This window comes from Microtus ochrogaster, unplaced genomic scaffold, assembly GCF_000317375.1.
Source record: "Microtus ochrogaster isolate Prairie Vole_2 unplaced genomic scaffold, MicOch1.0 UNK10, whole genome shotgun sequence".
Classification (NCBI taxonomy): domain Eukaryota; kingdom Metazoa; phylum Chordata; class Mammalia; order Rodentia; family Cricetidae; genus Microtus; species Microtus ochrogaster.
Window position 1 is genome coordinate 9,404,378 of NW_004949108.1, and position 14,257 is coordinate 9,418,634.

Below are 14,257 nucleotides of genomic sequence, written 5' to 3' on the forward strand. Positions count from 1 at the left end.
GTGTAGCCACCGGAGGAGGGAGGAGGCGGGGCGAGGATCAGCGAGGTGGAGGCTTGCGCGCTTGCGCACGCAGCTCCAGGGACCCTAGGTTTTTCTATGGGATTCCCAATCTGCAGCAGAGATTCACCCGAGCGTGTTGCAGCGACCGCTGGCTTTGCAAGGCGCGATCCAAGAGGGATTTAAGCAGCCCGGAGCTCCTAGAAAAGGAGCGAGGGAGAACCACTCACAGAGACGGCTTAGCCGTTAGCCCGAATTAAATATATATATATTTTTTTGAAAGAACTGTTGAGTTTTATCATTTTCATTAAGGGACGGTGCACAGCGCTATAAACTGTAAGTGGAAAATACAATCTTCGTTGCATTTTATTTTGCATGTGTAGCGCAGCCAATTGTCAGGAGATGCTTTGGCTATTGTCACATATTTTGCTTTGCATAGATGCGTTCTAAATGCATGGTGACAATTGCCTTGGTTAGCGTTAGCAGTTGAATGTGCTGCTGGTTCATGGGGGACCTTTTGGGATAACGCGGTGTGGGAAGGAGGAGTGTTTATATGCGGCGTGTTCGGGGGACGTCGGCTAGATTTAAGACAGGTGAGACTGGGTGCTTTTTTTTAGTAGAGGACTACAAATAGGTGGGTTTCCTTAGTCAGAATTAAGTGGCTTATTAAACGACTGTGAAGTTTCCCAGTTGCTGATCAAACTATTGAGCGGTTGCAGTTAAGGACCAACCTGTCATACGTGAAATTGGTGCACCATTTTTTTTTCCACCGTGGAGGAGCACAAAAGGTGTTTGCTAAGTAAAACTGAGTGGATTGAGGCTAGTGTGGGCATCACCGTTGGTTGCTATGCAGGATGCTAGTGTTTAAAATCCAAGGCGTTAGGCGCACAAGTATGTTGTTTAGTACTTAGGAAATGCTATTTCCTTTTCTTCTTCGCGATGATGAATTGTTAAGAAAGCTATTCTACAGCGTTTTGATTTTTTTTTTAGCAGAGTCAAGAGTGTCTGGTTGGGGACTCGCAAACCCTAACTAGCTACCTGACTCTGTATGCGGCATTCGCCTTCCGGAATGCAGGGCTGAGAACTGCACCCCCTGGCACCTTGCATTTGGTAATGTTGTCTTAAAGGAGAAAAGGTCGTTCTGTGTTTTGACTTAAATTGGGTTGTTCCTAGCCCGGAAAAGTAGAAGAACGGTCTTCACAAGGTCAAACCCTGTTTGGGAAAAACAGATTACCAAAGAATACCCTCCAGGGTGTGAGAATGTGTGTGTGTGTGGGGGGGGTGTAGAGAGGCTGGGGACGCTTTTCACAGGCTAGGAGAGGGAGAGCGCTCATCTCGGCACGGATTGGTACCCAGTGAGATGCCAGAGTGGGAATCCATTTTTCCAGAGTTGCCCTCCTGTCCATATTCTGGAGACTAAAATGAGATGGGATTGCTGGTGGGTGTGGAAAACACAATGTATACCCTGTCCCTGTCCCACTTCCCACTTGAAGACATGAGAAGTCGGGGAGTTTGATTTCTCCGTATTTACTTCTTAATTGAAAGGAATTTTAGGCTGAGGCAAATTTAAAATGAAACTTGTGCAAACTCATTTTACCTTATTGTCATTTAAACTGTCTCCAATCGTGTGTGGCATGGGGGGTGGGGTCTGCACCATTGTAAACCTTACTCGCTAGGGCACTCTCGCCAAGACGTGAGAGCTAAATCACCCCCCAGAAAATGCTGCATTGAAGCGGGTTGGCCGAGTGGTATGAGGTAGACAAGAGAAGAGGAGCTGGTGTGTACTGGATTCCCACAGAAAAGTTGATCTGTTCCTCTGGAGTGAAACGAAATAAAAATTTCCCTGAATAGCAAGGGAGGATCATGTTAGACATCTTTTGATGATTTGATCAGTCCAGCTATTTTTCAAGCCCTCAACGGAATATGTAATTTACTTCGATGCATAAAACCTGGGATAGAAAATTCTAGAATAGACTCTCCTTGGAAACCCAAAGTAGACATCACAGGGCTTCTCCTCTTCCTTACTCCAGGGCATAACGACCAGTCATCGTCACATTTGTGCCATACTCCTTGCCATCGGTTGAGTGTTGGCGTCAGTTCAATGACCTGTGCATGCGACACTCGGCATTGATAAATAGGAGGCAGAGGAAATGGGGAGTCACATATTAAAGATCATTGATGTTGGGTCTCAGATTCCCTGGCTCCCAGGTTGACAGGTATAGAGGCTCAAATCAGGCAGAATCCTTTAGACAGTGTCTATTTCAAACCTCTGGTTTTACAGATGAGGCCAAGCAACTAGATAAAGCCAATTAACTTCCAGTCTATGGGACAATTAAAAAGTCATGCTGTGTGTAAATATTCCCTTCGCCTCTGCAGTGTACAGCATCTTCAGCTACACAGCTGCAGTTTTTGGATATGTATGCCTGGGCTTCTTATATGGTGTGAGATGGTTTTGCAGGGTGAGGAGGGGGCTTTTTAAACTCTTTCTCCTTAGCGTCCTTCCCATTGCCCCTCACTTCTAATAAACCCACCTCATTGAGTTGCCTTTTTTCAAAAATTTTATTGTTTAGCCTGCTCTCTCTGGTGTTCTGTGCATCTTGGTCAATTTATTTAAGACCTTTAGAATTTTGGGGACACATCAGCCAACAGAGGCAAGGGTAGTTCCTGGATGAGACCTGCCTGGGGTAGATGCATTTCTCCTGGCCCAGCTCCCAGAATCCTCAGGGACTCCAGACTTCAGAGCTACTGCAGGTGCCATCTCCACCCCTCTGCCAGTCTAGCCTCTTCCCAAACTGCTGCAGCTGCAGGGATAGAGATGGAGTGGAGAAAAGAAACTGCAGGGTAAACATACAGCAGACTCTGTCAAATCCCTGGCTCCTGGAAGGCAAAAGCCAAATCACAGATCCGCATCTCCAGGCTCTATGGAAACCCTCCAGGGGAAGTCACCTGGGGAGGCATGGGGGGAGTGCTGTTGGGAGAACACTTGGTGGGTTTAACCTGAAGTGAGTTTAGGAAGGAGGGTAGAGGGGTTGCTTACTCCCGTTGGAGCTCTTCAAGCACACACACAGCTTTTTTTTGGATGGTACTTTCTTCCTTCCTCTTGGGCGGCTTTCTTCACTCAGGAGCTGAACTAGAGCCCCAAAACACATTTATGGCCACTTCATTTCTCCCCCCGCCCCTTCTTCTCTTCTTTTCCTTACCCCTTGCTTTCTCCGTTTCTCCCCCATTTTCTCCTTTTCATCCATAAAAAAATATTTCCAGAGTGCCTACACACAGTTTCATGCCTTTTAAAGATAATCTTGGCCCTCCTGTTCTTTCTCCAAAAATATAATCTCCCAGACACTCGGGAAGAGAGCTACAACCAGCACAAATGTCCCCAGGAGGCAATGCCAGCTTTTCCTAGCCCCCAAAGGATGAAGCATGGGGGTAGGACTGTGACAGGTGGAGGCAGGCCAGAGGAAGGCCTTGTTGATGGTTCTTTTCCATTCACAAAAGGAGCTAAGCAGCCTTAGATGTTGTTAACCCGAGGTAGCAAGGGTTCCAAGCATATGTACTAATTAACAGTGTGATGTCATTCCCTTTCTTGCTGGTAAATGTTTTCTAAAAAGGGATGATCTCTAGTCTTGGATATGTTTGTTTATTTAAAAAAAAAATCTTGATTTTTGGAATTCTGTCCCAGGCTGTTCTGAATACCAGGCAGCCTTTGCGGAGGTCCAGAGGATTGCGGCTGCTAAGGGTCTTGCTTCGGTTGACTATATATGAAGTATGTTTTGTAACTGAGAAACGTGCCTGGGAATGTTAATAGCCTTTCTGTACAGGATCTTCTGTATATAGAATAGTGCGGTCGGGAAGGTTGTGTTTAGTTGAGTTGCATACAGATACGGATGCTGGACATTTCAGAGAGACTCCCAAAGGAGTTCCGCAGGATGGCACACAGCATTGATATCAGTAGCAAATGTGACTTCTTATTGCTAAACCTGGTATGTTAATGTCACTTCAAAAGGTCCTCTTCATTGTACTGAGTGGTTTCTGTGCACCTCAAATATGTGATTATCTAGGAACGTAAAGCAGTTACTTTAACAGAAGGAATAGGGTTTATGGGGACTTAGAAGACTGTTCAGTTGGTGAAGTGCTTGCGTGCAAACATTGAGACCTGCATTCAATCGTCAGGACCCAGATGAGAAGCTGGGTATAGCAGTACATGCTTTAAATCCCAGCACTAGGGTGACAGACACAGGCCAGTCCTTAGGACTCAATGACTAGCTGTCCTGGCCTAATCAGGGAGCTCCAGTTCCTAGTGAGGGACTGTCTAAGAAAACAAAACAAAATTAACAATAACAACTAAAGGAAAAATCAAGGTGGATAGATGGATTGAGCTTGATTTATGACTTCCATACGTGAACACAGACATGTACACATACACATACATACATACAAAGAAGGGAATACATTCAACAAATCTAAGGTTGAAATAAATACCATCTCAGTTATATGTAATAGGTATAAACATTAATTCTTCTGAAAGACAGAAAAAAAATGTGTAACAATAAAGAATGATTGCTATTTCTGTCTCCCATATAGTTATCTAATCCATTCTTTCAACATAAATAATGTAGATGGTATTTAAGGAAAATTATAGCCTGAAGGCTTTATGGACTGTATGAAATCATGGTCTTTAGTATTTTCATAGTATCTATATATATTCCTTAGCAGAAACTAATATTTATCTGGTAAATATTTGCATGTAACATTCAGCTATAGCAAATAAATCGTTTCTGTAATGATCATATACACAATTAACTTTGTTTTAAATATCTTTTGGGAAACTGAGGTAATGTCGAGTGCCTGCTGAAGAAGCATCAGACCCCAGTTGGATCCCTAGAACCCACATAAAAGCCAGGGTCAGTGGCACACATCTGAAACCCTACCATTGATGAGGGCAGAAACAGGCAGATCTCTGGAGCCAACGGGCCAACAAGCAGAGTCGGTGAGCTCTGGCATCAGTGAATGCTCTTGTCTCAAAGAGCAAGATGGAGAGCAACAGAGGAAGACCTCTAGGGTCAACTCAACGTCCACGCGCACACATGCATCTGAACACATGCACCCCCATGCGTGAGCATGCATGTGCGCACACACACACGCGCACAGGCACAGGCACGGGCACAGACATTACACACACATACATACTCAAAAAATCTAGTATCTTTTTACTGAAATCAAATGCTATATACTAAAGAATGTTTTACAATTTTCTTTTAGTAAATATATAAGAGCATTACGTCAGTTCTTTTAAACGTAGGATGCTCGGCTGTTACAGGCTAGGCTCACAACCTGAAAGACAAGAATGTCATTTTTAAACCACTCTTCTATTTCTATTTCCTTTAATTTGATTTTTTTCCTCTCACAATATATCCTGATCACAATTTCTCCTCCCTCTGCTCCTCCTAATTCCTCTTCTCCTCTCTTCCCATTTGGATCGATCCCCTTTCTGTCTCTCATTAGAAAGCAAACAAGTTTCAAAGGGATAATAATAAAATATAAGAAGATAAAACTGCTTACTTATTTATTAATAAGTAGAAAGGTGAATTAGATTGTCTATATACAAGAATTGATATTGATAAGTCAAAAATACAAACCTAGACTACGGCAGCTAAGCACTATATTTATTTAGATCATAGTCTTTGGAGCTGTGGGGTTGTGTCAATGTGATCCTGTTGTGAAGGGACCATAACATTGCATTTCCCATTTATGGTTTGCATCTAATGACGGTTTTCCTAAGTGAATCAAAATAATTTGAGCTGCTCATGCCCCAACTCATTGAGAATTTAACTGGGCAAAGGATCTTGGGAATGCATTAGGAACTACTTAATGAATGAAACAAAATGGAATAGCCAATTCCTGAAGAATCCTCAAGGAGATCCGATGCTTTACTATTAAGGTACCTGTGGATACATTACACGGACGCTCTACATGCGTTAGCTACTTCACGCATACAAGCCAAGCCGGGTAAGTTTCCTTTTCTGGATGTCTCCATTGCCTTGGCACAGTGCTGACCTTACACTGATGACCACCAATTGTTTACATTTGATAAAAAAAAAATATAGCCCTCGACATTATTTCCAATGGCTTATTGAATAACGCCTGGGTGAACATTTTATACTCTTTTGTACAAATTACAGTTAAGACCTGGAGTACTCTCATGCACCAAGTCGCTCTCAATCTCTCAAGACAGACAATACAATAATTGCTGGGCTTTTTTTTTTTTTAAGAAATTGGGTCTCTTTTAATTAAAAATATTTCATTTTTAAATATTGTCCATAAAATACAGTGCTAACAGATCAGAATTATTATCAATTATTATAGGCCCAGAAACATAATCTTATTTCTCTACTCTTCCTCATATAAGTACCTTTCTAAAAATAGAAACTATAAATATATTTTTCTTTTCTATCTTTGTGTTTACTTACTATCTCTGAGGCTAGAAAAGACCTAAAACTGTTGACAAGCCATGTATAAATAGATTTCTTTTTGCAAATTGTTACCATGTTGACTGTATTTCAAAGCACAGGTAAACTTTCATTAAGGTGACTAAGAAGAACGTAATGTTTGCACTTTAGAATGATTGCTGTGGTTTGTTTCCTACCCAGCAGCCTCTGAATCTCAGGCTGCCCTGCTGGTTTGTATTTTGCACTGGCTGTGTTCATTTGTTGCATTCACAAATTTGTCTCTAATTTCTCGAGAGCCGGTATTTAAATTCTAAGTCAACCGTCCCTCTGGAGACTCATCAAGTGTTATCATTAGTGGTGACATATTAGTGCCATTACTTTACGTGCAAGTGTCAGCTGGTGTTGTTCGCATCTTCAGTGGGAACTCTTGCTCTTTGAAATTCTTGGATTGGGTTTTATGAGGTCGTCAAAACTCTTAACAATATTCACTCCAAAATTCGAATGCTCTTATAATGTTTACATGAAGCATTTCATGTTATGTTTTCTTGTTCACACAGCAAGTCCTATGCAAAGTTAAAATGTAAAAGAAATTTAATTTGCAGATACAAAATTGTTAGTTTTCCTTTAAATGATCGTAAAAGTTTTCATTTCTCTAAGCGAGATGGAAAGCATCCTTTCGAGCCTCTGTCAGTTTAGATCGTGTTGAGGAAACTCACCACGAAGATTTGACTGAGCTTAAACAAAATGACAGGAAACATAGTCAAGAATGTTCAGGCCGTCATGGTAGCCCAGGACTGTGTTCTCAACAACTTGAGGAAATAAGGAAGAAAAGCTGCAAGTTCAGGGTCTGGAGTTGACTTGGGAAAGTGCTTGCTGCATAAGCATGAGGACCTGGACTCTATTGCCAGCACAGGTGTGAAAAGCTGGGCGCAATGACAGGAGATCCCTGGAGCTTGCTTGCTAGTTAGCCGGACCAGCTGCACTGGGGACCTCTAAGTTCAGCGAACTGAAAAAAAATAAGACAGAGAAAGATACCAACATCAACCTCTAAATTACACATATGTGTGCACACACACTCACACAAGATAGAGACACACATGTAGATATATGTATTAGCACACTCAAGCACATAAATATATGTTCAATCATAGGGACACATGTAGATCCATGTATCAGCACACATACATCAACACACTCAAATACATAAATACACACATTTACACACACAGGATCACAGAGACACACATGTAGGTCCATGTATCATCAGTACACATATATCAACACACTCAAATACGTAAGTACACACACATACACACATACAGGATCACAGAGATACACATGTAGATACATGTATAGCACACATAAATCATGGCAATCAAATACATAAATACACACACAGGCTCACAGAGATGTGCATGAAGATACATGTATCAGCACACATACATCAACACATTCAAATACATAAATACACACACACACACACACACACCTGATATAGCTACAGAGTGCAATCAGAGCCAGCCTAAGCAACTTAATAAGATTTTGCCTCAAAATAAAATAAAGAAGGGGGTTCAGATAAAGCATAAGATCCCAGGTTCAATCCTCACTATTCGGGGGAAATGAAAATCTTCAAGCCAAGTTCAACCAGATAAAATCCTGCAGTTCAGTATTTTATTGGTTGTATGACCTTCTATAAATTAGTTCATCCCTCACACTCATTTCTGAAGTCATTTACAGCCCTCTTGAATAAAAAAAAAAGTATGTATGGAAAACAAACCCTCATTACTGAAAATATTCAATAAATGATAAAATATCCTTGCCGTCATCCTTTTCACCAAGAATCAATACTGTTTGGGTCACTAAGTTGTCATATCATTTAGTTACTATAGAACAACCTAAAATAAGATATTGTGACAACCCTCAAGAAATTATGCCTAATAAAGAGCATGGATACAATACAGTAAGTCAAGTGAAATGGGGGAGGTAGAGGCAAGAGACTCAGCAACTCAAGGCCACGTGGGTTATAGGACTTCTTGTACTGAAAAGAAATAAATAAAAGCAAAGGTGGTTTCGATGCACAGAAGAAGAAGGTCGGGAAGAAACAGATGCCTGCGTGGAGACCTCAGACTCCTAGTTTCTCTCATTCCTCCTTTGGATGCACCTTCTTCATTGTCTCCATCACTCCTCCATGTGGTATCTACATATAGCTGAGAACTGCAAAGGCAGCTTCAAGTTCGTTTCCTAACTGAACACATATAAGCTTTGCTATAGGTTGGTACTTGGTGGGCAAATAATATGGCTCTTGTCTTCCGTTTCCGCCCTACAGCTGAGCACCAAATTTAGTAAAAACAGCTCAAGAGCTCTGCCTCGTTCATGGGAAAATGTTATACTTTGAAGCTACTATCCTTCACTACCTCCCAAAACACACCCTCCTTCTAGCTGCCCTACTACTCCAGCTCACCCCGTGACTAATCTTCCTGCCTGTGTCTGTGGGAGGAGTCTTTTAGAATCTCTTTCATTCTTTTCTTCCAGGGCTTTTACAGTTTAAAATAAAAATTCCAACAGCTCTTTCCCATTAAACCAAAAACTTGTTTGCATTTTTCTACACACACACACACACGCACACACACACACACACACACACACACCATTACACCATGATCGTACTATTTTAAGGCTGTTTTCCCCTTCTTCTAACTCTTCCTCATTTACTGGGTGACTTAAGTACCTTTCTAGTCTTCAGGTATAAACATCTTTTTCTCCCTTTGAGGTTGACAAATGTTGGTCCTGCATTTTGAGGCTTCCATACATAAAAAGAAGAGTCTGAGGTGAATCCCAGAATGGAGCAGGGCTTTTGGTTCCAATCTTTGGTGCTGGTTTTCTTAGTAGGAGTGCCGAGGGCCATCATACTTGCACATGTAGCAACTGAAATAGTGTGGCACCTAGGAAGCAATCCCTCCCACACAGACCTCCTCCTTTTCCTCTGCCCATCCCTCTCCCTCCTGCCCACCTTCTCAGGCTGCACTCACTATTTCTCCCAGTCCAGCACAGATGAGTTCTGCTGCATTTTTCTCAAGTAGGTTTGAGGTGGAATTATAGTTAATACACATGTATGCCAGGTAGAGTTGCTAACGCAACCTTAGTAAAGCCATGCTAACCAAATTGATGTCCTAGCTTTGAGTTGTATTTCTGCATCTATTTGAAAGAATTTTCCGTCATTGACTTAAGATACATTTCCAACTAAAGAATCCAAAGTGTCAGGTGGCTGATGTTCAACTGATGGCCAGTCCCCTCCCACTCCAGTGGCTTGATGGTGTGTGTCACAGGGTCAGGGGACAGCTACCCAAACCCAGTCACCCTTTCAACTTTTGTCTTCCCTTTCCTTCGCATTCTCTTCCGAGGGTCCTCTAACACATGTAATGCATTCCAGGAAGCACCATCCTTCACTTGTGCCCACTCTGCCACTGTCATTCATGTATGCTTTGCTCATCAAGGGAATGTCTATCAAATAACACCTAGAAAATGGCAGAAATCGAGCCCATAAGTCTGCATTGCAGAATATAAGGCTATCAGGGTTAGACTCCAAAACCCTTCAGTTGCTGTGGGCTTTAGAGGAATGTTCTAATGTAAATAGGTCATGAACAAAGGGTAGTCCTCAAACAGAAGTGAAGGAAAAAATACATACATACATACATGCATACATACATACAACATACACATACATACATGATACATTCTCAGCTTCTTCAGGACACTGTCATAGATGTTTGACTGAATTTTTAAGCAAAATGTTTTTCAAGAAGGGGGGTCTGTAGACATGTCTCAGCTGTGAAGATAACTTACTGCCCCTGCAGAATGCTCAGGTTTAGTTCACATGGTGGCTCAAAACTGTCTACAGCAACTCCATTTGCAAGGGATCTGATGGCCTCTTCTAACCCCAATGGGCACTAGGCATAGATGTGGGACACATACATACATTCTCGGCCAGCACTTACACACAGAAAATAAGAGTCAATCAATCTTAAAGGCCACAGTAGAACCACTGCTTCATAACAAACAAAAGCTCATGGAGATGGCACTAAAATGGCGTCTACAAAGACTTCCCAGTCTGGCATAGTGGGAAGTGGTGATGCAAAGTTGGTAGCAAGGGCATGGTAGACTTTATTCCTTGAAGAAATGTTTCCAAAACTCAGTTTTTCTCAAAGACTTCTGTAGAAACATTCCTTGGGGGGGGGGGGATTTTCTGTTGTATGGCATCTTTACCTACAGATCGAATTTTCACACTAGTAATGACTATATTTGGTCCTGTGGTCAAGGCTATGGGGTCTATTGAAGCTTGAGTTAACTCTGTTTCTAAGGCTGTCGCCAAAGGGACCTTGTGCGAGACTGCGCTTATTAGCGTTTTCTTTTGTTTCTGGAGTGCTCAGTCAGGAAACCAGCTTTAAGGAGACCAGAAGGTGAACTCTGGGGTGAGGGTTGCATGGAGGTCAGGACTAATTATGGGACTAATTAGATATGTGTTTCAGATGTCAGAGTTATACTCTTGGCATCGTGGGGCTCAACCTTGGAGAAGTAACTTCTCTTCTCTGAGTTATTATACTCTTCAGTGAAACTTTGACCTGGCCTGTTTAATTAGCAGTTAGGGGGAGAGTCGAGCATTTGTGAACACACACCACACATTGTATGTGAGGGGAAGGAGAGTATTTATTATTATTATTTATTATTATTATTTATTATTATTACTTAGTTTTAGAGTTTTAGGTTAACCTCAGTTTCTAAGAAGATAACTCAAAAAGCAAGATACTGATCTTGGGGAAGTTTTACATAAAGTTTCTGTCAGCTAAAATCTGTCCTTCTGCCCTTCTGTTCCTTCCCACTCCAACTGCAGGCCCAAAGGTAGGATGATAAATGTCACAGAGCTACAGCACCAATAACCAAATTTTGATCCTTTCTTAGGAACCCAAATCTAGGCTTCCTAACAGAAAATATTGTCCCCTCTTGGCAGCTCTGGGGATGTATTATAATCGCTGTATTCACAGTAGATCTCCTGCAAAATTGGAGAATATCAGAAAAAAGAAAGTATGGCTAGCAACACCTGGCTTATTCAGGTGACATGTCACTAGAGACCAGTAGAGTAGGAATAATTAGGAAGTTGATTGTGCGTTGCTCATCACTGAGGGGTGTGTCATCCCTCACACATCTCAGAAGAGTGAGAAATGGTCTGGATCTGACTCACAGGACACTAACGTCCAGGATGCTGTGACCCTGCTCAGAAGATCTTGCGTATTTCCTGTGCCAACCTCTTCCCTCACCGCCTGTCCAGAGCAGATGAGAGAAGAAAGCAAGACCCATTACTATTTCCTCATCATGACTACATCACAATGGGCTGAGAGGCAGACGTGGTTGTGCATGCCTGCGAAGTCAGCAGTCAGGAGTCAGAGTCACGAAGACGCTGGTGAAGACGAGCCTCATCCACATAGAGAGTTCCAGGCCACCTGAGACCACAAAATGAGATTCTGACTCAGAAAACCAAAAACAAATAAGACTGTGCTGAAAAGAGAGAGAGAGAGAGAGAGAGAGAGAGAGAGAGAGAGAGAGAGAGAGAAAGAAAGAAAGAAACCAAACTGAATACAAAGTACAAATTTATGTGTAAAGAATGCTAAGGCTTTTAATTTCTAAAATAATCATTTTTCTGACACCCAAAAGTAATCTGAAAATATATAGATCAGAGGCCAAGGAGATGGCTAGTGGATAAGGACATTCGGTGCCTAACCTGGCAACCTAGGTTCAAACCCCAAGAACTGCACCCCCTGCCAATACACACATGAAAAATTATTGTAATAAAATATTTTACTATAAATACAGACTAGTCCAAGATAATACACCAGGTTAGGAAAGGGAAACATGATAGGGCGTGTTTGAAACAATAATGGGAGCAAACTGTGTAGCAAACCCATTCAGGAAACTGATTTTGGCTTTGAGGAATAAGACAAAATGGCATGGTTCTTTTTTTTTTTTGGATTTTATTTTATTTTATTTTTTTAAATTTATTTATTTATTGAGGATTTCTGCCTCCTCCCTGCCACCGCCTCCCATTTTCCTCCCCCTCCCCCGATCAAGTCCCTCTCCCTCATCAGCTTGAAGAGCCATCAGGGTTCCCTGACCTGTGGGAAGTCCAAGGAACCACCCACCTTCATCCAGGTTTAGTAAGTTGAGCATCCAAACTGCCCAGGCCCCCCCAAAGCCAGCACGTGCAGTAGGATCAAAAACCCATTGCCCTTGTTCTTGAGTTCTCAGTAGTCCTCATTGTCCGCTATGTTCAGCAAGACCGTATGGTTCTTAAAGTGAGAGGACCTGACCAGAATTGCTGTGCAAATAGCAGACAAGCTGTAGTGTGAACTGAGAGCGGGGAATCATTAGGAAAGAGACACGGACTGAGGTCACCCAGAACACAGGGGAAACTGGGAAAATTGACTCTCGTCCAAAGAGGTGTTGTTAGAAGCTAGCATGTATAGAAGGTTTCTGCCGCTCATCTTGCCTGTGAGCCAAGACTGGATTCAAATAACTGTTTGAGCCTTTCCTTGGGCCATAATAATAACAGTCAGCTATTCTGTAATGAGCTTAGCACATCCAAGGAACTGTGCTGGAGATTTCTGCACATGGCCTCCTTGATTTCATGTCGCAGGTCTATTAGGTGAGCACTTAGGGTGAGTCATTCCATAGCTGAGAAAGTGGGTCTCAGAGAGGAAACTGTTTGTGCCCAGACACACAAAGCTACTCAGTGAGGGGTCCTATTCAAACCCAAGGACCCCTGACAACCCCCAACCACACTACAGGGATATCTGTATTCTAATTATATGGAAAGTATACACAGTAGAGAGGATTTGGCAGTTTCCATGTACCCATCAACTGGCTCTAAGGGCCATTGTAAAAGACACTTGGGTTAACTTCTAGTACTAGCCACCCCCTCCAGTGGATTAGTTTCAATACATTAAGACACGCTACCATTTCATATATGACTGTTTAAATGCATATCTTTATACATCTTTAAACATCTCAACAACACTATCAATACCAAAAAAAAAAATACCTAATATTTCCAAATACTCATTTACTGCTTGAATCTCATGGTGATGAGTCTTGAATGTCAAGTTGACCCTGTATAGAGTCATGTAGGAGACACACCTCTGGCCATGTCTGTAAAGGTGCTCCAGAAAGATTAACCTAAGAAGAGAAACCCCCTTCCCCCATGAATGTAGACAGCAGCATCCTGGGAATCTGGGTCCCACACTCAACACAACAGGGGCAAGAAACCTTGATGATCACCATCATTCTTCTCTCCCCGTTTCCCAGCTATGACACAATGTGACTAGCCACCTTGCGTTTCTACTGCCATGCTTTCCCGGCCATGATGCGCTGCTTGGACCTTCATCAAGTGTTTTCATGACGTATATTGTCACAAAAAAAAAAAAAAAAAAGAAATGAAGAGAGTGACTTATACAAATCTCATAAGTACCCATATTGTTTATTTGAATAAGAATTTAAATGAAGCCTCCACATCCCAGGTAGGGAACAATCGGCAACCAGTTTTATCCAAAGCAGAATTGCTTCTCCACAGAGAAAAATACAGTGTAGATGGGAGAGGTCTGCTGTGTGTCTGGTCACAAACAAGCTGCAAACACTTTGGAATACAAAAATTACACCCTGAAATTAATAGCAAGGACTACTGCCATGTATTTGGAAGTACTTAGAAGAATCTCTGGCATGTATAAGGTCCTCATTGAATTCTGATTTCCTTCTGAAGAGGAAAAGGA

General features: G+C 42.1%; 1 protein-coding gene across 1 annotated transcript in view; it reads left to right on the forward strand.

Moving 5' to 3' along the window:
* Vsnl1 (visinin like 1) overlaps positions 1-14,257 on the forward strand; it is a 113,150-nt gene continuing 98,893 nt past the window's right edge. The window contains exon 1 of the mRNA XM_005366550.3: positions 1-333. The gene's annotated coding sequence lies outside the window, so the exon portion shown is untranslated. The remainder of the gene's footprint in view (positions 334-14,257) is intronic.